The sequence below is a fragment of the Mesocricetus auratus genome, unplaced genomic scaffold, assembly GCF_017639785.1.
Source record: "Mesocricetus auratus isolate SY011 unplaced genomic scaffold, BCM_Maur_2.0 Super-Scaffold_100676, whole genome shotgun sequence".
Taxonomy (NCBI): Eukaryota; Metazoa; Chordata; class Mammalia; order Rodentia; family Cricetidae; genus Mesocricetus; species Mesocricetus auratus.
In genome coordinates this window covers 649,945-671,480 of record NW_024429266.1, presented here as the reverse complement: position 1 = coordinate 671,480, position 21,536 = coordinate 649,945, and the positions used below count along the sequence as shown (strand labels likewise).

Sequence of the window (21,536 nt, the reverse complement as noted above, 5' to 3'; positions counted from 1 at the left end):
GCATCCAAGAGCAGAAGATAGGAAATGAATGCCTAGATGCTTACTTGCTTGCCTGCCTGTGCTCGGCTCCATGTCTCTGTTATCCCACAGTTCAGGAACCCTGCCTAGGGAATGATGCCACCCATGGTGGACTGGGTCTTCCCACATCAATCAATGTAAATAAGACAACACTTCACATGCATGCCCACAGACCAATCCAATGAACAGTCCCTCAGTGAAGCTTTCTTCCTAATTGCTTCTTGGTTGTGTTAATTTGGCAATTAAAGTTAATCTTCATAACTAGATTTTTTTAAAACTGGGAAGCCCTGGGTGATTGGAACTGTTTACTCACAGATTGATGGATCCCAGTTACACCTCCAAAGGAGGACTGGGTGTCAGGTGATCTCACAGTAGGGGACCCAGCAGTCCATGCCTCTATGTTCTAATTATCAGAGATTAACAGGCAAGACAGTAGTTTTAGGCATGTCTGACCATAAAAACAAACCACACACTCTAAACTCCAATATTATCAATAAGAACTGACACTTTTACCTGTGTTTTATTCTTCAGTTGGCTTCTCCACTGATTCCAAACTCAGTGGGAACTTATGGAGTGTGAGCAATCACAAGCCAAAACACCAACAATTAAGGCATTGATTGAGGAGTCAAACATAGTAGTCAGAGCAGGGGAGTAAACGCTACCCAGGGGTATTCGATGCTCATGTGCCACGGGTACAGCTCTGTACTCTCACAGCCACCTAGCCTTTGACCACTGAGAGATACTTTAGCATTTGTGGTTGTGAGAAAATTGTTACTTTTTTTTTAATGTGCCTGACTGCTCATGAGGCTCATGCTTGCGCTTTTGGAGAAACATGCTGTGCTTGAGAAAGAGGCCTGGATGACTCTCCAGCATTTAACCACCAGGGAAAAGTTACACTTACAGAAAGGATAGCCACATTGCAGGGCTGAGAAGCTGTGCTAGGAGATAGATGACATGCTCAATAATATTTTACTTCCTTTTAGGAGTAGAAATAAATATTGTGATTTCATTTCTTCACTTTTCATTTGTTGTCATAATTTTTCAGTTTTGTCTGCTCTTATTATATATTGATCAAATGAACCATTTAAATCTATTGATATGCAGCCAGGGGAGAAACAAGCAGGTATTACCTAGTTATTGATAGTGATCATATAAAGTGGCATTTTTTTACATCAACACTGGATGCAATGGCAGATGAGGACATCATACTCTCAGCTAATGAGAAAAGGCTGGGAAAATGTATGCCTGTGTGCGATAATATGAATAGAAGAGCTTCCCTTACCAGTGCCCACCTTATGATCCATTCTGAATATTACACAGTATTATAATATGCCTCTTTCATGATTGTTTATTACCCCTTTGTCATGGACAAGACATTGAGGAATAGAATTGCATAAATAACTTCCATAAAGACAGCATGAAACTGGGATGGGGAAGCAAGATACAAACTCTTTCAGGTCTGTACACTTCTCTGTGAAGCTTTGGACATAGACGATTGTTTTGTCAGGAAATTTGGAAACTTACACATATGAGAAGAAGACAGTGGTAGTAGAATACATAGGACAATCTGGGACTTTACTGCTGATTCTCCTGGATATAGCAGGTTGAATCATGGATCACAGAAGCCATGGAAGTAGAGATCCATGAGCACCCTTCTTATAGTATCTAAAAGCTGCTCTGTCTGACTCTCTACACAGGATTTAAATTGAGATCCACAGAGACCTTTGCCAGTGCTGAGAATGGGCGCTGGATCTTGGGGTTTGTAGGCTGAGATCCATGGTAGCCTTTTGAGACCATATGGAGAATGCATAAACAGAAAAGAGAACAAAGCAGATGTCTCAAGAAGCTCTGTGGTACAACATGGAGTATCTGAAAGACGCATTTTCTCAAGCTTTCCTGGGTATCCCTCATGAACATTGATGCAAAAATACTCAATAAAATACTGGAAAATCGAATCCTAGAACATATCAGAAAAATCTTCAAGTAGGCTTCATCCCAGAGATGCAGGGATGGTTCAACCTACGAAAATCCATCAGTGTAATCCACCATATAAACAAGCTGAGAAACAAAAATCACATGATCATCTTACTAGATGCTGAAAAAGCCTTTGACAAAATCCAATATCCCTTCATGATATAGGTCTTGGAGAGAGCAGGGATAACAGGAACATACCCACACACAATAAAAGCTATATACAGCAAAACAACAGCCAACATCAAACTAAGTGGAGAGAAACTCAACGCTATTCATCTAAAATCAGGAACAAGACAAGGCTGTCCACTCTCTCCATACCTCTTCAGTATTGCACTTGATGTTCTAGCTAGATCAATAAGACAACAAAAGGAGATCAAGGGGATACAAATTGGAAAAGAAGAAGTCAAACTTTCACTATTTGCAGATGATATGATAGTTTACATAAGTAAAAACTCTACCAGGGAACTTTCTCTCCTTTTTCATTTTAATCCAGCTAACAGCCCTACAACTGCCTTTCTTCCTTCATTATCCAAGGAGCACCACATACCCTTGGAACATAGTAAACACTCAATAAACATTTTCACCACAAAGGATAAACATTTAAACCAATGACTATGCCAGGCTGTATTGATAACATTATGGCATACACATGCATTAAAATATTGCATTGTGCTCTGTAAATATATACAATTGTTTTTGTTGGCAATAAAATAGGACAATATTTGACTCTGTTTTCTTCTACTTCCAGTGTTGATCGATCTTAGTATCATCAGCATGACTTGATCTATTTCCTATGAGTTCTGAATTGTTTCAAAAGGTTTCCCCATGTCCTACTCAACTGTATTGTTCAGAGTATTCAAGAAGAATGTAACCTTTAACAGACATACACACATAAAAAGGATTCATTGAGTTGGTTTACACTATAAAGTTGGAGCAGTCCAGCTATGGCTGTTTGATACTAGAGAAGCTGAGAACATAGTAGATGTTCAGCACACAAGGCTCGGTACCTCAGCAGTTACAGTTTGGTACTGAAGACCAGAAAGAGAGCTGCTGGTATTCAGTTCACATTGAAATCCCAACAAAGCCAGTTCTTGTATCAACAAAGGAATCAGCAGTGGCAATAACAGTGTAGATGAGCTGATCAGTAAGAGTAAAGGTCAAACAAGCAAAAAAATAATAAAATAAAAAAGGAAGAAGAAAAGATTTCCTCCTTCCATGTCCTTTTGTGTGGACACTACCAGAACATGCCTCCCACATTTAGGGTGGGTCTTCCCACACCAGTTAAGGAAGTCAGGACAGTCTCCCACAGACAAGCCCACGGGCTACAGGTTGACCCAATGTTGACAATCTTTCACCAAGACTCTTTCCAGCCAATTCTATGTGTGTCCAGTTGACAACTAAAGCCAGCCATCAAATCCCTTGATGGAGACTTCAAATTAAATTATGAACATGAGTGCATGAGCCCTGCTCTTCCACAGGATGCTGAAGACATCATTGACTTCAGGCAGCTAAGGTTGCCTTCTGGTCTCCACATACTGTGTACACAAATATCCATGCACACACACACACACACACACACACACACACACATGCACCTGCACACACACACAAACAAGCTGACTCAAGTTACCATTATGGTATGTGGGTCTGGTAATTAGCCTCTGGCTTTGTTGCTCCCATTCAGAGTTCCTCCTCATGCCCCCACTCCTGGATCAGGAAGGTACTCACAATCTATTTGAGGAAGAGGGTTGCAGGGTCCACTGTCTCTGTGACTCCACTGGGTGCCCAGAAAAGCATGGAAAAATAAAATCACATTCTTCAAGTAAGTGAGAAAAGCTCAGTGGACAAAGGATGGCAGGAGTTTGTAGGCACCCAGACCCTGAATACGAATCTTTCTGAGCTGTGAGCAGAAGGTGCCTCCTATCAGTCATATGGGGCTCCAGATCGGTGTAGAGGGCATCTCGCTTGCTCTAAATGTTAAATGAAGTGATTAAAGACAAAGAGGACATTTTAATTGCCAGGCCTGGCCAGCTCTGAAGGGGCTCAAGTTTCAAGTGAATGTGAAGACTTAATTATGCTTAAGGGGAGAGAGTCACCTGGCATCGTAGGCTGAGTATAGGGAAGCCCAGAGTGAAATAAAGGATGCCAAAAATGTAAGACAAAGGAGGAGAGAGGTGCCACATGCCAGAGAATAAGGCAGCAGAAACATGGAGAGACTCTAAAGTCCTGAAGGGTAGATGAGTCTGCCAGACAGGGGATACTTGGGCAAATTGGTCCCATACATATCTTACAATTTTTCTCTTTCCTTTAGCACAGATATGATTTTTTTCTATTTAGCTTTAAAAGTCTGGGTCACTTTTCTCCTTTATATCTCCTGAGGTAAGATTTCCACTTGTCTCCATTGTCCTTGCCCAAGGACAGATACCACATCACTGCTGCAGCCAGTCTGGCCCTGTGGGAAATTCCACATAGGACTTAACAGAGGCAGCCCAGGAGGGAAGATGAAAAACAACTGGTGTTGGGGGAGGGGCATGAATCATTTTTTTTATTCATTAGAAATAGTCCCTCACCAAAACTACAGTTTACACAGAATTAAAATCTTGTTCTGTGTTTTCTTCCTTCCTGATCTATTCTAATGTAAATTGGAACCTCACACCTGTGAGATATGTGTCTAGAGAACTTCACAGCCTCATGGATTGTTGCTGTATAAAACTCTCGACATCCATAGGATGTGTTTCCCAGCACATACAGAGAGTCGGCAAGACTTCTCCCAGGCCAGTGTATTTACTAGCATCCACTACCCTGCGAAATATTGAACTTAGATAAGCTAATTGGTTAGCTCCAAAATTGAAAGCAGGACCTAAGTATCAGGACTCCTAGTCCCTATATTTTCCCCCAACAAGTAACCTCACATAACAACATTGGGGTTTTGCCTAATTTCTAAAAATCTATGCATGGTCAAAGTGATCCTAGATGGATTTTTAAAATCACATTCCACTCTTTCTCTACTTTGTGGTTGACATTTATAGGTCATTGTTAGCTCTTCAATAGAGGTGTTTAGAAGTATGGAAATGTTATCAATTTACTTATTTTCATATTTCTTTATTTCTATGGGGCCAAGGCCAGCTGAAATCACTAGATGGTACTGAGATAACTCAACAGTTATAGTTACAGTTATAAGTTTCCATCTCTTTCATTTGCCCAGTGCATTGGTGTCTCTCACAGCGATTGGGGCTCCCTTCTTTCTCTTACACATACTTGCTGTCAGCAGATTAATTTGTAAACACCACCCAAACACAGGCCACAAGACATCTAGGAGAGCTATACTTTCATCTTGACATATATGGAAACCAAGGCAGAAGTCGCTGGATAAGGGGCTTTAAGAACCACTGCCTGATGGGCAGATGATGGGGGAAGTCTGTCTGTGCATATGTTGTCTTATTGGTTGATAAATAAGGCACTGTTAGCCAATAGGGAAGCAAGATAGGTGGGACTAGGAGTCGAGGAGGATTATGGGAAATATAGTCAAGAGAGTCGTTATGTGATCCCTGGAGGAGAGGGCACAAGCCTGGCATTCTCAGTAAGATAAGACCTTATAAAAATATATATTAGTAATTATGGGTTAATAATTAAGTCAGAGCTAGCTATTTAGAAACCATAGTAAACGGCCAACAACCTCATAATTAATATAGCGTCCTGCGTGTTCATTTGGGACTGACAGGGCTCTGGGACCAGGCTGGCGGGAAAGAGTGCATGGTACAGGCAGCCTATCTGTGCTTTCCAATCTCACTTCAACGTGAGAAGAAGAATGGCTGTTCTCTTTCTCTCTCTACTCGACTCTGCGACCTCTTCAGTAGCAACAACATTTGTTTAGGAAGAAAAGGAGAGCTGGCTCCAACGTCCGGTGCTGCCTTCCCTTTGAATAGGCCTGACAGGAACAGCACCAGCCTGTGTGTGCCCACAGCCTCCCCTGTGTAGTACAAGCCATTTATCAACACATGCCTTCGGGGGCAGCTGAGTGGAGGGCTGCAAAGAGGGGTAAATGACACAAGCTTCCAAACACACAGCGGTTTTCCTCCTTTTTTTTTTTTTTTTTTTTTTTACCTTTTTGGTTGTAAGTCCGGAATGTAAAGTGCAGGCCTCGTGTAATCAGAGGGTAATGCTTTCCATTTCAAAGCTCTTTTAATCTGAGGACGCATTCCACAGATATCTCTTCTCCGGGCATCCCCTCTCCCATCCTGTTAATAATACACTAATGCTGACGTAAACAGAATGAACCGGAGGGAAACCGGAGAGAATTGGAGTGGCACTTGCAAACTCTCTCACAGACCTGCATTCTGAGCCACTGCTGCAGCTGCTGCCAGCCACAAAGTTCTCTTTGCCAGATGCATACCGTGGTCCTGCTGCCTTGGTAAAGTATAATATATGGTACAGAGCCCTTAGCAACCTAGTCCTGCAATGCTCCCATCGCAAACAGTTTAGGGAGAAATAACACAGCCGGCAGATGCTTACCCTAGGAGCCGAGAAGGCTGGATTCACCTCCACTCAGACCTCATTAGAACATGTGAATTCTAGGGGAAAACACACGCTCTGTCCCAGACCCTTGCTTAGGGCTGAGGTTAAAAGGTGAGTGGAGCACTCTCCCTCATGCACCCCAGGCCCAAAGCAGGTACTGATCATCTATGTCCTTGAGTGCGGTGCTCAAGCAGTATGAGTCTTGTATCTCCTTTCTGAAGAAGAGAAGTGATAGCTGGCTTCTCTCCCCCCATTGCCGACTGAGGTAGTAAACCTGAGCATTTAAGCGTTTCTTCACAGATCATTAACTATGATGGGGAATGGAGGGGTCATACAAGAAATGGAATTTTTGAGCTAGAAGGAACCAAAGAAATCAACCATTCTAACCTTTTTATATAAGAACAGAGTCACAGAGCAAAAAAAAAATGTTAGGAGCTTCTGTCAAAAGTCCATAGGGAATGAAAGCAAAACATCTATGAAAGACTGTAGTCAGTAGATTAGGGAGACTGACCCATTCATGCCAGTGCTAGGGAGGCGATGCTCAGGGACAGCAGTGAGGAAGCCTGGGTTCCCAGCCTGGTCCGTGAGTAAACAGCATCTCCTAACCCCAGTTGTGCTCATCACCCCTAAAACACGACAATATGGATCACAAAAGAGCACAGCGGCGGGCACTGTGGTTCAGAGTCCTGCCAATCTGCATTTGAGTTTTCTGCCACAGTGTTTACTGTGTGCTTTGGAGGAAGCCATCTGGGAATGACCCTGAGCCTCAGTTTCCACTTCTGTAAATTGGGCAAAACTCTGCCTTAACAAGGCCGTTAGGACTAAGTATGACAAAGCGCAAGAAGAATTCTGAATAGTTTTACATTTAATTAATGTCCTCCCTGCCTGGATAGCCCTTCCGGATTTAAAATTCTATGACTGTGAAATGTCTCCTTAAAATTGGGTCTTACATAGTGGGTTGGCTTTACTGCCATTATACTCTATAGGGTAGGGAGGAGCCAGACACTTCTAAAATAGAAGATAGAATGCAGATCTGGAAATGTGACTCAAGGTCACAGCCAGTTATCAGCATTAAACAAGTATCTGCTTCTAGCCTGGGGACATTGCTCAAAGCAGCCATCTGTACCCAGAGAGAGAGAGAGAGAGAGAGAGAGAGAGAGAGAGAGAGAGAGAGAGAGAGAGAGAGAGAGAGAGAGAGAGAGAGAGAGGCCCTTGTTTCCCACCAGCAGCCCGGTGCTAATTCAAGTGGTTTAAAAAGAACGTTAGAAAGGAGAGGGAGAACTAGAATTTCAGAGTGATGATGTTACCATAGGTGCTGCCCTTCATCTCAGTAGTCCTGTAAGATTGCAAGAATGTCCCAGGTGATAAAATGGAGGAGCCCAGGAATAAAGAGATCTACTCACCAACAATTTCCAAAGAAGGTGGGCACCTTGCGTCTTGCAACTCTGGGTCCTTACCAGGGTGCACACGTGCAAGGGAATCCTGATCATCAGCAGAGATAGCTGCACCATCCAGCAGGACTCAAGGCCCTGAAAGGCACCCTTCTTTCTACTCCACAGTCCTATTGATTGTCTTTGGGGTAAAGACCAAAACTGTGTTTCCCAGCCTCAACACTGCTCACGCTTTCCTGCTATACGCTACCTCAAAGCCAAAGAGGAAGGCCAGAAGCTTCTGGGGACAATTGCCCCCATCTCTGGCCATCCCTTGGTAAACAGGCTTGAGATTTCACAGGCTTCAAAGAGTTCCAGGACTGGGGAACATGTGGCATGCTTTAAGGCTAAAGCCCGCAGCTGGTGATAAATGGAAAAAAGACTTTTCAAATGGAATGAATGTAAATGAGAAAAGAAGCCCCTGGTTAGGGAAGTTATTCTAGCAAGTGGCTATATAAATGTCTTTATATTGTTATTTCCAATATTAGTTTGTTGTTCCTCCATGAAAGCTGATTTATTTGAAATGTTAGATTAGAAACACCCTAATCTTTTGGTAATAATTCATATACTGGAAGATTACAGTTTTGGAAGGCAGCCCAGTGCTGTCTGGAATCCTATTTATGGATTAAAGGATTTGAACAGTATTGCAAGCAAGATCTCTAAAGAGTAGGATAATGTAAACCTAGTTCCGTATAAAATGCTTTACCCTACTGTAGTAACCCCATTAGGATCAGATTGTTGGAGGACACAGGGTGTGAGAATTCTTGCTACACTAAATCAGGATATCACTGCCCCCAGAAGAGCAAGGATTTTCCAGTGCAATTGCCCTTTGTTTTGACAGGCTGTGCTCAACTCTGTAAAGTTATCCTTTCTCTAAGATATGCCAACCTCACATGACAGGAACTGACTATTCAAAAAGCTATATCCAGGTGAGGGAGGAAACCATCACCTGTCACAGGGAGGCATTAATGAAGCCAATGTAGTTCATCCACTGAGTTCAAGTGATGGATGTGTCCCTGTGCTTGTGTCCTTGGAAACCTGAAGGTCAATGTTGATCCCCTCCCCTACCAAAAGTGCCTTTTTAAGGAGGAGACCAAGACTTGAAGCTATGAGAAATGAAGACTAAATAGATATGTCCAGGCAGGAAAATCTCCTGTTGACTACCATGAAGCAAAGCACCTAAAAGCCCAAGAGCCCTGGTACACCTTCCCCTTGTGCTCCAAGGTGCCTAGAGTTCTGACACAAAGTACAAAAACCCTGCAAACTAGACTCAGGGCACCTGACTCCACTCATTATTGACTGTACTTTAGGCTAGTCATCTGACTTCCTTTAACCATGATGTGTGTCTACACAGATGAGGTAGAGTCTCCTCTGAAAGTCTGTTGTGAGACTTGAGCGAGGTCATTTGCAACATGTTGGGATTGGCACAGGGAAGACAGTATACCACAAATTGTCATAGTATAGGGAAAAGGTAACACTCCCCAAGCTAACTGTTGCGCTTCACGTTTCTGTCAAGTCCTACAAAGCTCTCAACCAAAAGTGCCATTAGCGGGAGCTCCACATGGCAAAGACAGAGGGAGGAAATGAGGGAGGGAGGGATGGGAGAGAAAGACAGGCCAAAGTCAGGCTCTCCTTCAGCGCCACCACCAGCTATTAACAGAGTCCCAAGTACATCGTGAACATCATCTGCCACATAAATAATGGATAATAATTCTAATTATACCACTACCTAAAACTTGACTCAGGAAATCTTTTATCCCCTTCAACTTATTTTAGTCACCTCAACCACATCCTATTTTATTTTATGATTTTCAGCCTCTGCTCTTGGTTCTTCCTTTAGCCATAGTACATCACAGGAGGAGAATGAGAGTTGTTATCAGTCCAAGTGTGAATAAGGGAGCTATCCCAGGGAAGCTGACACCAAATGGAAAGCATACAGGAGTTTGTACTCCAATCGTTTGTGTGTGTGTGTGTTTGTGTGAGTGTGTGTGTGTGTGTGTAGCATGTACATGAATGCACTTCTTGTGTGTATACTTCTTGTGTTGAAGACACTAAGAAAAAGAGGTACTTATTTTAAAAGGCAGACTCTGGATTCTATGCAAAGGTTATTGAATTAAAATGTACCCTGGAAATCTGCACTTCTAACAAACTGCTCCAAGAAGGAAGAACCCTTGTTTACACTAAATTTTGAACAGTTCTTTTAGGGTGCCTGGAGAGAAACAAGAGTCTATGGATGTCGATGTCACCCAGCTTCCAGCCCAAACATGACAACAAAAAATATTTGAATTGTGTTTTAGTGTTTACAAAGTGCTTCACAAGTGTTATATCCTACTAAAGAGTGTACATACAAGCAAAATAACAATACAAAACACCTCATTCTCCCAGCACTGTGGGAATGTGTTCCATTCTACTTCAACAGACTTTGCTAAAAGCACTTGGGTTCTACCCTTTGAAAATTAAATCAATTAATTATATTTTATATTTTTTAAGTGAATTAGTCATCATTGCCTCGAGAAACCAAAGATCACAAAAGAACTTCAACACTAAGTTTACTTGGGATCTCCATTAATAGCATCTCCTCATTGGTAAAGCCCTAAAGTCAGAGTTAAGCTACATGTGCCTGGTGGAGTTCAGTGGTGTGAGTCAATGTTCTTCTGACTTTTTATGACTCCAACCATGAGGCAATTTTGCCTTCAGTTTGTGGTTTTCCTGATTCCTCTTAGAGTTGACTATCAAAGCAATTCTTGAAAATAAGACCTAAGGCACCTTCCCTCACCCTTTCTAATTAACTTCTTCTAAGGTAGAGGGAGGTTGAGAAAGCACTGTAATTGCAAGAACAGTGAGAGGAAATTAACTCTGAGGTTGCCTGAACAGAGGATCTTCGGGGTATCATTTATGAGGTTGAGTGTGAGTTTTTCTGTAGGCCGATTATTATTCTTTACTCTCTTCTCATTGAAGCTGTCCTCAGGAAGCTGTGCTTGTGGCTGACACTTGGCCAAATAAGGCATATAGCTGTATCACTCTGAGTTGACTATCTGTTTACCAAGGCAGTCATGACTCAAGACGGGGTCGCTTGTACATTTGCTCCCACTGCAAAGTGAGAGAAATCACAAGGAAACAGGGCAAGTCAGAAAAGGAAGATCCAAGATCACTGGGTGAATATGCAAAACTTCCTGTTACAACTTTTAGATAAACGATACACGGATTGCTTTAAGAACCAAGGGAGATGGTTTCAGGGATGGTATTCCAGGAAGGCGGGAATGCATTCATCTTCCAGCTCACAAAGCTGGCAGCACAGGTCTCTCTCCATCACTCTTACCCCAATCTTGTGTGTACCAGAAAGCTCCCATTTACCATAGGGGCAGCAGGAAGCACACTCTGCGCTGGAGTGGCCATGCACCATATTCTTCTGTTCCCCAGAGGAAGCAGAAGTGGAGCTCAAAAGAGGGAGGAGAAAGGGTACTATTCGACCTTCCTAAGGAGCATCTACCGGTGAAGAAGCCACCTCTCAGCTCCATGGGAAAATAGGGAGAGGCTGATAGTGAACCTCACCTCTCGTACGGCAAAGGTGGGTAAGAGGTGATCAAGCCCTTCACTCTGTAACAAAATTGACAGAGCAGTTACCACTTGAGCTGGATGCCTTAGATTGTTCTGGAAACTACATTTCCCTCCCTGCAGGACGGCTAGCCCAATCTCAAGTACCCAGGAAATATTTTATGGGCAATGCTGATGATTCTAAACTCAGAAGGGACTCAGGAACTGAGAGCAAGAAGACTGAATAATGGAACCTTGCCTGACCCTGGCAGTTGAGTGCGGCAAGCCTTTCTGCTGACCCTCATCTCCTAGCTTCATGACCTGCCTACTTCTCAGGAATGAGGCAACGGAGAATATGGCCATTTTGATATGTATATATGTACATTTATAGATGACATTAAGTATTATATATATGGAAAATAAATATAATTGTATATTAAATTGGTGACTCAATGGTCAGTGTTAGTTAAGCCAGAGAGATAATAGCAGTAATAGTTGCCACAAAAAAAAAGCCTCCTGTTAAACCTAGTGAAGTATTAGCAGTAAAAAGAAAAATTCTCACCTGGTGGTGGTGGCACACGCCTTTAATCCCAGCACTCTGGAGGCAGAGGCAGGCAGATCTCTATGAGTTCGAGACCAGCCTGGTCTACAGGAGCTACTTCCAGGACAGCCTCCAAAGCTGTAAAGAAACCCTGTCTCGAAAAACCAAAAAAAAAGAAAGAAAGAAAAATTCTCTGAAATTAGAAGAGAGGCAAAAAAAGGGGGGGGGGAGAAGAATAGGAAGAGGAGGAGAAGGAAGGGGAAGAGGAAATGGAAGGAAACTAACAGGAATAAGAATAGAAATAGTGAAAGGAAAGAGAAGGAGGAAAGGAAGTCGGGGAGGACAGGAAGAACCCTTTAACATATATCAAGCATTTATTTGTATCCAGCATGTGTTAAGTACCTACTCCATTGATCAAGTACCAAAGTTTAAAAAGTTTACTAAGTCACAGTCTCTGTCTCACTTAAAGGCTATAGCAAATGGAAAATCAAACAGAATCATAAACACGTGGAAATTCTACTACCCTGGAAGTAAGCCCCAAAACTAATGTACATCCCCAAAACAAGCATTTAGCTATGGTGTTATCCTTGTAAGTCATCATATGTATATCAGGATAAAGAAACTCTCCCTGATGAATCCCCAAGGATGCACAGAAGCTAGCCAAGTAGGAAGGGGTTATTTTAGATAGGGTTCCAAGAGGAAGGAGATTATGTGAAGACCTCCCCAGTGAGAGACATATTGTTGCCTGGTAGGGACACATGCTGATCAGTGAAGGATACATGCTTCCTGGTTTGGGGTTGGGACAGGAGGATGAGAAATGGTAAAATCCGAAGTTATATATTATCCTAAAATCCATGAGAAGAATTTCAACTAGGGAACTGAAAGGATCAGATTTTTACTTGAAAACAGCTCTGTGCCTAAATGCTGGAGGTCGGAGTAAGAATGTGTAAGACTGGAGGTAGAAGTGGGGGCAGAAATGAAGGGGGAGAGAACATTCTGAAAGCTCTCCCTGAGTATCAAGATGAGAGAGATGGGTATCAGCAATGCTTAGTCTACTTTGTTATGTCAGGGGATCAAGTAGTTGAAGAGAGAGGACATAGCTTGAGTTCCTTGGTCAGATTGAAGAGAAGCCACCCCACTTACTTAATCTCTTGTGAGGGTTTTCCCTCTTAGTTGATTGTTGATCATCCCCTGTACCCTGTTAACATAATTCCCCAGAAGTCACCAAAAGAATGGATTGGGGGAGGCAAAGACAGAACTTCAACTGCATCTCAAATAAAGAACTGTAAAATAACCCTAACAGAATCTAGCTGTGTACACCCATAGAACCATAGCAGAGTTGGGGTGGAGCACAAGGCATGGAGAAAGACTGTTGGGCTCTATCTTGAAGAGCTCACTAACAATTCAGACTCATGTTATGGGTCAATATAAAACAATATGAAAATTTTCCCAAACCATGGCCTATAAACAGTGGTGTTTTACTCTCTTAAACAGTGAGCTAGAATGATGGGCAGTCCTCAGCATTGCAGCCTTTCCAAGACATCTTGAAACTGGCCCATTGTTGAGAAAATAGCACCCTCAAACAGCATGCTGGGAACTAAAGTCCCCGCAGGAGATGCCCAAGACCAGCCAAGAAGAAGATGGAATGGCCTTTTCTCCCACCAAACTCACTATGAGACAAAAAGAGAAAGAACATTAGTTTGATTGCTAGAAAACAGGGAAGAAATTCAAAGACATCTGATCATGGTACCCCGTGCTCAATTTATAAGCCCTATTTTTTAACATAGAAAAAAATGACATTGAAGAATAAGATGTAAGACAGCCAGTCAGGTCTAACAAAATGAGTAGTTTCAACATCCCTTTTTCCCACTTTCCAAATCTTAAACTTTCTATTTCATAAACAGGTCTACACCGAATTGGATGAGGTCCTGTGCCTTGTGAATAATTCACAGAGCCAGCTAACATCCCTTCACCAGGCTGCTAGCTCAAGGTTTCAGTGGACAGTACATATTGAGGCGCAGAGTCCTAACAATACCTGAAGAGTTGCAATCAGTTAGCCTTCCTGTGATCTCCCCTCTGCTGTAACCCTGTCTGTGGGGACATTACTTTGAAATCCTAGATGACCAGGCTAGGTCAGTAGACATGCAGACAAGAACAGTGGCTGTATGACTTCCAAGTACATCTTACACTCAGAGATAAGCCTTTCATTCTGAAAGCACATGGAGTAGACACCACACATTCAACTCTGCAGGGCCTAGGTTTGGTATTTTTCCTTTGTCTTGTACTTAATACGTTGCCAAAGCAGAGAAGCCCTTGGGATGCAGGGTAGAAGAAGGGATGGGCATGCTCAGTCAGACATGCTGCTCTGAGCTCATGGCAGAAGGGTCTGAGTCCCTTTATTTCCCATCAGGCTCTCTGACACTACATCTAACATTCCTACCCCAGGTTGTAATCACTGCAATGACAAGACTGCATCTCAACATGTTGGTATGAAAACACAACTAGCCTTAGTTTTCATCACCATTAGCCTCCCGGGAGAGTGAGGAACAGGACAGAGAAAGCTTTTGTTCTTGGTGTCCAGGTGATAACTAGTGGCACAAGATGGAAAAGAGTCGTCTGGACAAAGGAGAACTCTGTCTTCCTGTCTTCTCAATTATCATTCGCTCATGGCTGAAGATTTCAGGTGCTCTGCTGGAGTTTGGGTGCCAGAGAAACTTCTAGAGAAATTCACATTCATGCCTCACTTTCAAGCCCAGTGGACCCTGATCACCTTCTAACAAGGTGAAATGCGAATTGATGTTTTTTATGCCAGTCTGTCAATGTAAAGACATCTCTATTTTTCACAAGGACTATACAGAAATTCTGTTAGAGTTGCACTGATCGTAAGTTTGCTGCCTGGCACTTTAATTTTATTTTCTCTGCTCTTATATCTACCAACCCCCAACCAGTAAAAAAGAAAAAGCTTTCTGTCTAGTCATTAATGATGTATACAGTTACTTAAAAATGAGAGGGTTCATTTTGCAAAGAGAAGTTGTCTCTCTTCTCACTCATTCTCGCTCTCGCTCTTTCTCACTACAAATACTTGTCTCCAAGTGTGTACATTATTTAAAATTTTTACTGTACTGGGACCCTTAGTGCCCTTCACAAAGATCTAAGATCTTAATATAATGCCATATTGTCTTTTAGTGAACTAGAAATTGGTCTAAATCATGAGTAGAGGCATCTCAGAAGGAAAACATTCTACATTTTACAAGTTACCAGAAACAATTATACACAAGAAGACTCTGCAGTGTTTCTGTTAGAACTGAACAGTCAAAGTGAATGTCGTGTCTGAACAGAGGGAACGGGGCAGATGACCCTGAGTGCCCTCCATCTGAGCTCATACCCCCAGAATCCCACAGCCTGGTCCTTCCCTTTGGCATCTCTGACAAAGCAAGAAAGCAGAACATCTTGTTCATCCTGTCCCCATTCCGTGCTGAAAAATCTAATGAGATAAAAGCCTAGGTCTGCATAGGAAGTAAATCAGGAGTGTCTGTCTCCACAAATTCTGAGCAGAGCCCATCTTGCTAAATAAAATGTGACATTCATAACAAACAAAGCAAAAAGCAGATAAAGGACAAGAGCCCTCAGATTTAATGCTGGAAAACCTTTGACGATAAATAAGTAATATTATAATAAAAGATATTATAATGCGTTGTCATTTGTAGAGAGAAATGTAATGTAGTCGGGGGAAGAAGATAGATGTCTCAAGTTGTTTCTCTGACAGTGGAAGTAATAGCTATTGAATGTTATGTTTAGCATATCATAAAATCAGAGTTAGCAGGCAAGACAGCCCTCCAACCGTCCTGCAGTCCGCAGTCAGCCTTCTGACATCAGCAAGCAAGAAGCCTGGAGAGCAGCCTGCCTGTATGAATGGCCTCCGTGCACATAAATTGAAAGAGACAGTGCTCCCTCTCAGCCTTCAGCCTGCAGTGAAGATAAACTTGAGGCTGACTGGACTATGTCTTTCTCCAGCCTCCTCTGTACTTCCCATTCCCAAGTGGCTCCTGTCTATTGTAGAACCTCAGCCAGAAAGCTTAAACTTGAGATGGATTGCAAAATATTCTGAGGGTGTAGGGGTTGGATCCCATCATACATTGGATAGTCATGGGCCAATCTGGGTTTCCTACAAACGTGCTGGAAAGCCGCCTTCTGTAAGTGGCTCTGTCACAAGGCCAGGAATTCATCCACTGAGGAATGGGAGGGAAGTATAGCACCAATGCCACAGAACTCAGACTTGCACATTCACTAACTTCAGCTGAGCAATGATACACACAGGAAAGCCAGGAGGCAGAGATACTTCAGCCAAGCACTCGCACAGGAGGGGGTCTTCACTTGTGCCAAATTCATGCAAAAAGAGCACTGTTTGTTTTATTTTTCAGGTTATTATTTGCCAGGAAAGCTCACTAATAAAGTATCCTGGGCAAAATGTCATTTTTAGAACTAAAAAAAAATTAAATGAGTAACTAAAGGAAGTTCACACGCATCCAAATGGATTTCTTTACTCCACAACAGTCTGTGGGTGGATGTGGGAGACGGAGAGGATTGGCCTCACAGAAACTATGACAGGACAGTATTCCAAGCTCAGTGACTTCTTGGCTTCACAGCAAGAACAGAGTCCTGGGACACTTTGGTGAAACTGGCTCAGAATAAAAGAGCTGAGAGGGAAAGAAATCCAGTTTACTTTCAGAAAGGACATATCCTCGTGGGAATTGTTCTTCATGTCTGTCTTATCCTTAATTCGAAAAACTCACCAGAGGCTTCTTCTCTCCTAGCATCAGTGCTCCCAGAGATGTGAACAAGAGTGTTTCAGATACGAAGGATATTGGGACCCATGAGGAAGAGCACCAGACAGAGTGGCCAGTAGAGGCCGATGGACTGCGCCATTCATTTCTTTGGTTCTAGTTCATTGGCTTGGTGAAGAAAAATCTTCCATGGAAGCTCTGGGCTAAGACTTCTGGGAGCAATATACACAGACTGTTTCCCTCCATTAGTGAATTAAAAACAAGGATAGACCTAGACAGTGAAGTTTTGGTTAGCTGAAAGATTAGCCAACCCAGCTCTGGAGCCCACAGTCAACATTCATTTCATTTAAAGTGCACACAGAGGAGTGGCAGCTTAGAGAAGTGGGTAGAAGGATGGGCTCTGAAGTCTTTACCTTGACCCATTTCTTTGACTACTTGCTAGTTCTGCGACCAACAATTTGTCTCAAGTTGTCATAAGCACTGGGTTTCAAGACATAAAAGACTGGAAATGTTGCTACTCCTTAGCACAAATGAAGAAGTTCATGGATTATGAAGCAATTAACACAGCATTGAATAAAAGTTCAGTAATTGCAGACGGAAAGAGAAGATGAAGATGTTCCAGGTCCCAAGTTCTACACTAGAAGGCCCAGATGGTTCATGTATTAATCAGGAACCTGGAATCTAGACCAGAGGATTAGCAATCACACACCTGAGATACCTGTTTGTATTCAGGCACTGAAAATGAAATAACTTCCTTGGTTGGGATTGTTCCTTGAAAGAGTTTTAAGAGTAGAAGATTGTTTCTTCCAAATATGCACAAGTAAGGTTACAGCATTTAATGAGACTCCCTTTGATGGAGAAGTAGCAACTACAATTTGCAGTCATCCTAACTCCATCTATGGCTAAGTGAGTTATCTGTGCAGAGGTCATTGATTGAAATTTTTATTGAGCATCTTCTCTGAGCCAGCCATGGGACCACATGACTTGGATTGTAACCAATAAAAAGGAATGTGAGTAAATAAAGAGCTGCATTCTCTTGTCTGGCTCATAGAAACCTCCCCAAAGAGACCATTTTCTCTTTACAGATCCACACTGAGATTGCTTCAGAGAACCTGAGAAAGTAGCTACCGAGTTAAAACCTTAAGTTCTGCCAGGCGGTGGTGGCGCACACCTTTAATCCCAGCACTTGGGAGGCAGAGGCAGGTGGATCTCTGTGAGTTCGAAGCCAGCCTGTTCTACAGAGCAAGTTTGAGGACAACCTCCAAAACAATACAGAGAAACCCTGCCTCAAAAAACCAAAAAAAAAAAAAAAAAAAAAAAAAGACCTTAAATTCTGAACCCACACTGGACTGTGATTGTGCCATTACTTGCGACTCAGAGGTTTGTCTGTTTTTATTTCCCATATCAGACAAAGCAGTGAACATGGCAGATATTCCTGGGATTCTGGAGCTGTAAACTTTTACAAAAGCAATTCAGTAAGAAACTATGATGCCATGTGATATGTGATAGCCACTGGAACATCACTGAGACACGAAAGTGGGAGCAGATAGCAGAGCATCCCAGGATAATGTAAGCATTGGGTAATTCCTCTTGGCAAACGTGCATTTATGGTGAGGTCTGAAAGAGGATGTGCTGTCAGCTTGAACTGCCTTAACTGCCACAAGCCGAGTGGCCGAAATAGCATCAATTTATTTTTTCAGTATTAGAAGCTGAAAGGCTAAGGCCAAGGCATTTGCAGAGTTGGTTTCATCCAAGACAGAAGACTGACTTCTTTCAATACTCCCCTCTACACATGTCTGTCACCTGAAGCTCCTTACTCCTAAGGACGCCTGCCATCTTACATTGGATCCTACCCATATCACTACCTTACTTTACTTGGCATTTTCACTGCCCTAAACACAAATATAGTCACATTTTGAGTTAGTGGTTACTAAGACCTTCGTGATTTGGGGGAACACCTAAACAAATGGCTAGGAAACAGTAAATTAAAGAGTTACCTTGGCTGTCTGGTGACTGTCCAGTGATGGCAGCTGACCCAAGGAAGTTATAAAGATGAGAAAGAACCTCATACTTCCAATGGGATTATGTCTATTCCACTTAGGACTCCAATCACAGCCCCATGACACTGTTTTAACTGCAGGTTTGGAACTTAGGATAACAGAAATAAGATGGGAGAATGGTGGGAAGTAGCAGAATGCCATCGTTGTCTAGAGACAGAAAGAAATTGACTGCAGTTTTATAGACCTGGAGTCTGCATGGGGCCTGCCATGCTTATGGAGAAATCACAGAGGGGCTTTTAGAGTAAGCTTGGCCTCAGAAACATCACAAGAATGATAGCTACCTGGCCACATGCACGTGCAGAGACTGAGGATCAATGGGTCAAAGATCAATCTGAATAAATGTTCTATTAATACAGACAACATATCACAACAATTAATCTTCAAGATGATGACAGACTCCAGTTACAGTGAGGTGCTGAAGGTGATTGACGTAATGGGACCATCCTCAGCTGCCAGATTGCTGAGTTAGTGGTTTTCACATTCATTTTCCTGCTTGGATTGATCGAACTGGGGAAGCTCTGGAGCTAGGTGCTGAAAACTTACAGCTCGGAAGACCAAGAGAGTCTTCTCTGGAAGTAGGCATATAAGAGCAGAGCCAAGACTGATAATCTGGTCCACTAAAAAGAAACACAGTAGACTTCCCAAGAGACCAAACATTTGTAATATGGACACAGAGGAAGAATTTGGAAAGTCCTGCTCAGAAACAAGAATATCACCACCCATTGGAATGAAAAGAATTGCACTAGAAGAGAAGTGCATATAATGTATTCTTTTGTTGATGCTGACATTGTTGTTGGTTCTTTCTGAACACCATGGCCTTGTTCACCCAAACCATGTGACTTGGGACCTTCTACTCCTGGAATATCTAGTGGACTCCTGGTTATCTTCAAAGCTTATTTCATCATCCCCTTTAAAATATCCCTAGGATATTAGTGGAGCCTGGGATGGAGATGAGGGATTTTGGGGTTTTAATAAATTCCACTATAAAAATAAACCCTGAATCTTCCCATCCTTCTTTGGTTCATCTGCTGTCTTTGTCCATATCACCTGTTTAATTCACTGGTAACTCTTTTAGGGTCTCTTTCCAGCCTCATTCTCTGTAGCCTAATATTATAGAGACAAATGTGGTCCTCCTACATGTAATCAGTACATTTTGCTGCGATTACACTGTTTGTGTATACCCGGGTATAAAATGGCTTCTGCTAACCCTTAAAATTTCCTTTGTCGAAAAATAGACCTGAGTGCCTGTTCCACCCCACAGAGCCTTTCTGTCCTCCTTCATTCTAGCCCTTGTGCCCAAAGCCCCAAAGCCCAGGCCTTCCAAGAACCATGCCCTTATCATGTAGATCTCAGCTCTCCAAGAGGAAAACCACCAAACATAGCTCCCAGCCACTACCAGCTCTGTTTATCCTTTTCACAGTGCTCATGGACAAACTGAAATTACCCATGTGCTTCGGATATACTTCAGCTGGTAGAGTGTCTGCACAGCAGGCCGGGGCCTGGATTCAAACTCCAGTGTTGCATAAAGTTATACATGGTGCTTTCTGTCTACCATATCAGTACTACAGAAGGCCAAAGAAGGGAGAATCACAAGTTCAAAAACATACTCTGCTAAATAACAAGTCTGAGACCAGCCTTGGCTACAGGAAACCCTGTCTCAAAAAACAAAAGCAAACAAAACCGTTATCCATTGCTACCTTCCACACTAGACAGTAGACAGTACACTCCATACAAAAATATTTTCCTCGGATAAGAGGAACGCTCAATGGGTAGAGGTGCCTGCCATTCAGTCTAAAAACATGAATTTGATCTGGGGACCCACATGGTGGAAGGAGAGAGATTTGGATTCCAAAGGTTGTTCTCTGACTTCCTGTGACAGGCATACACACACACACACACACACACACACACACACACACACACACACACACACACACACGAAGTAAATAAAAAAATATTTGTGTCTTGCCAGCCTGTAGAAGAATTCCAGGCATACAGTAAATATCTAAGCATTTCTTGACTGAATGGTACAACCTGTGGTTGACTGCTCTAACTTTCCATAGCATCCTGTCCCTGCCTCTATAGAGACACTCGGAGTCACAGTCAAAACCTTCCTCTCATCCCTGACAGTGAGCTCCTGGAGGGAAAGGATGCTTGCTAGAGACAATGTGTGTAAAAACTGAGGAAGAAACACCACCTGTGGAATCAGTACTTCTCAGCCCGTCATGGAGTAGCTCAAATCACCCAGGGGACCTTGTTAAGATGCAGCTTCTGATTGGTGGCCTGAAGTGGGACCCTAGACTTGGAATCTCTAATAAGCATTGTGATGACATTAGTGCTGCCAGTTCTTTTCCCCGGTTTGAACAGAAAGACTGTTGAGGAGGATGTTCTACAAACTTGTTTTCCATTTCCTTTGTGTTTGCTACAAAACCCTGTAGCTTCTTTTTGGCTGGTGTGAACTATATATTAAATTAGCACATATTAAACACATGAAAAAAATTAATGAATGAACCCAACACCCTCAGAGTTACGGGAAAAGAAACTGAGTCATAATGGTTAGGTAACCTGATTGTCAACTACCCAAGTCTGCTCTAGAATCCTGTGTCTAACCCTTTCAAGCCACGAGTGTTTTAATCTTAGTCGCTGATTAGGATTGGATCTTAAATACTCAAGGAATCAG

The 21,536-nt window shown here is 42.6% G+C and overlaps 1 long non-coding RNA gene across 1 annotated transcript in view; it reads right to left on the bottom strand.

The window, feature by feature from the left end:
* Positions 1-21,139, bottom strand: part of LOC121137121 — a 77,520-nt gene extending 56,381 nt beyond the window's left edge. Inside the window, exon 1 of the long non-coding RNA XR_005874348.1 lies at positions 21,054-21,139. This is a non-coding gene — a long non-coding RNA (uncharacterized LOC121137121). The remainder of the gene's footprint in view (positions 1-21,053) is intronic.
* Positions 21,140-21,536: the final 397 nt, after the last annotated feature.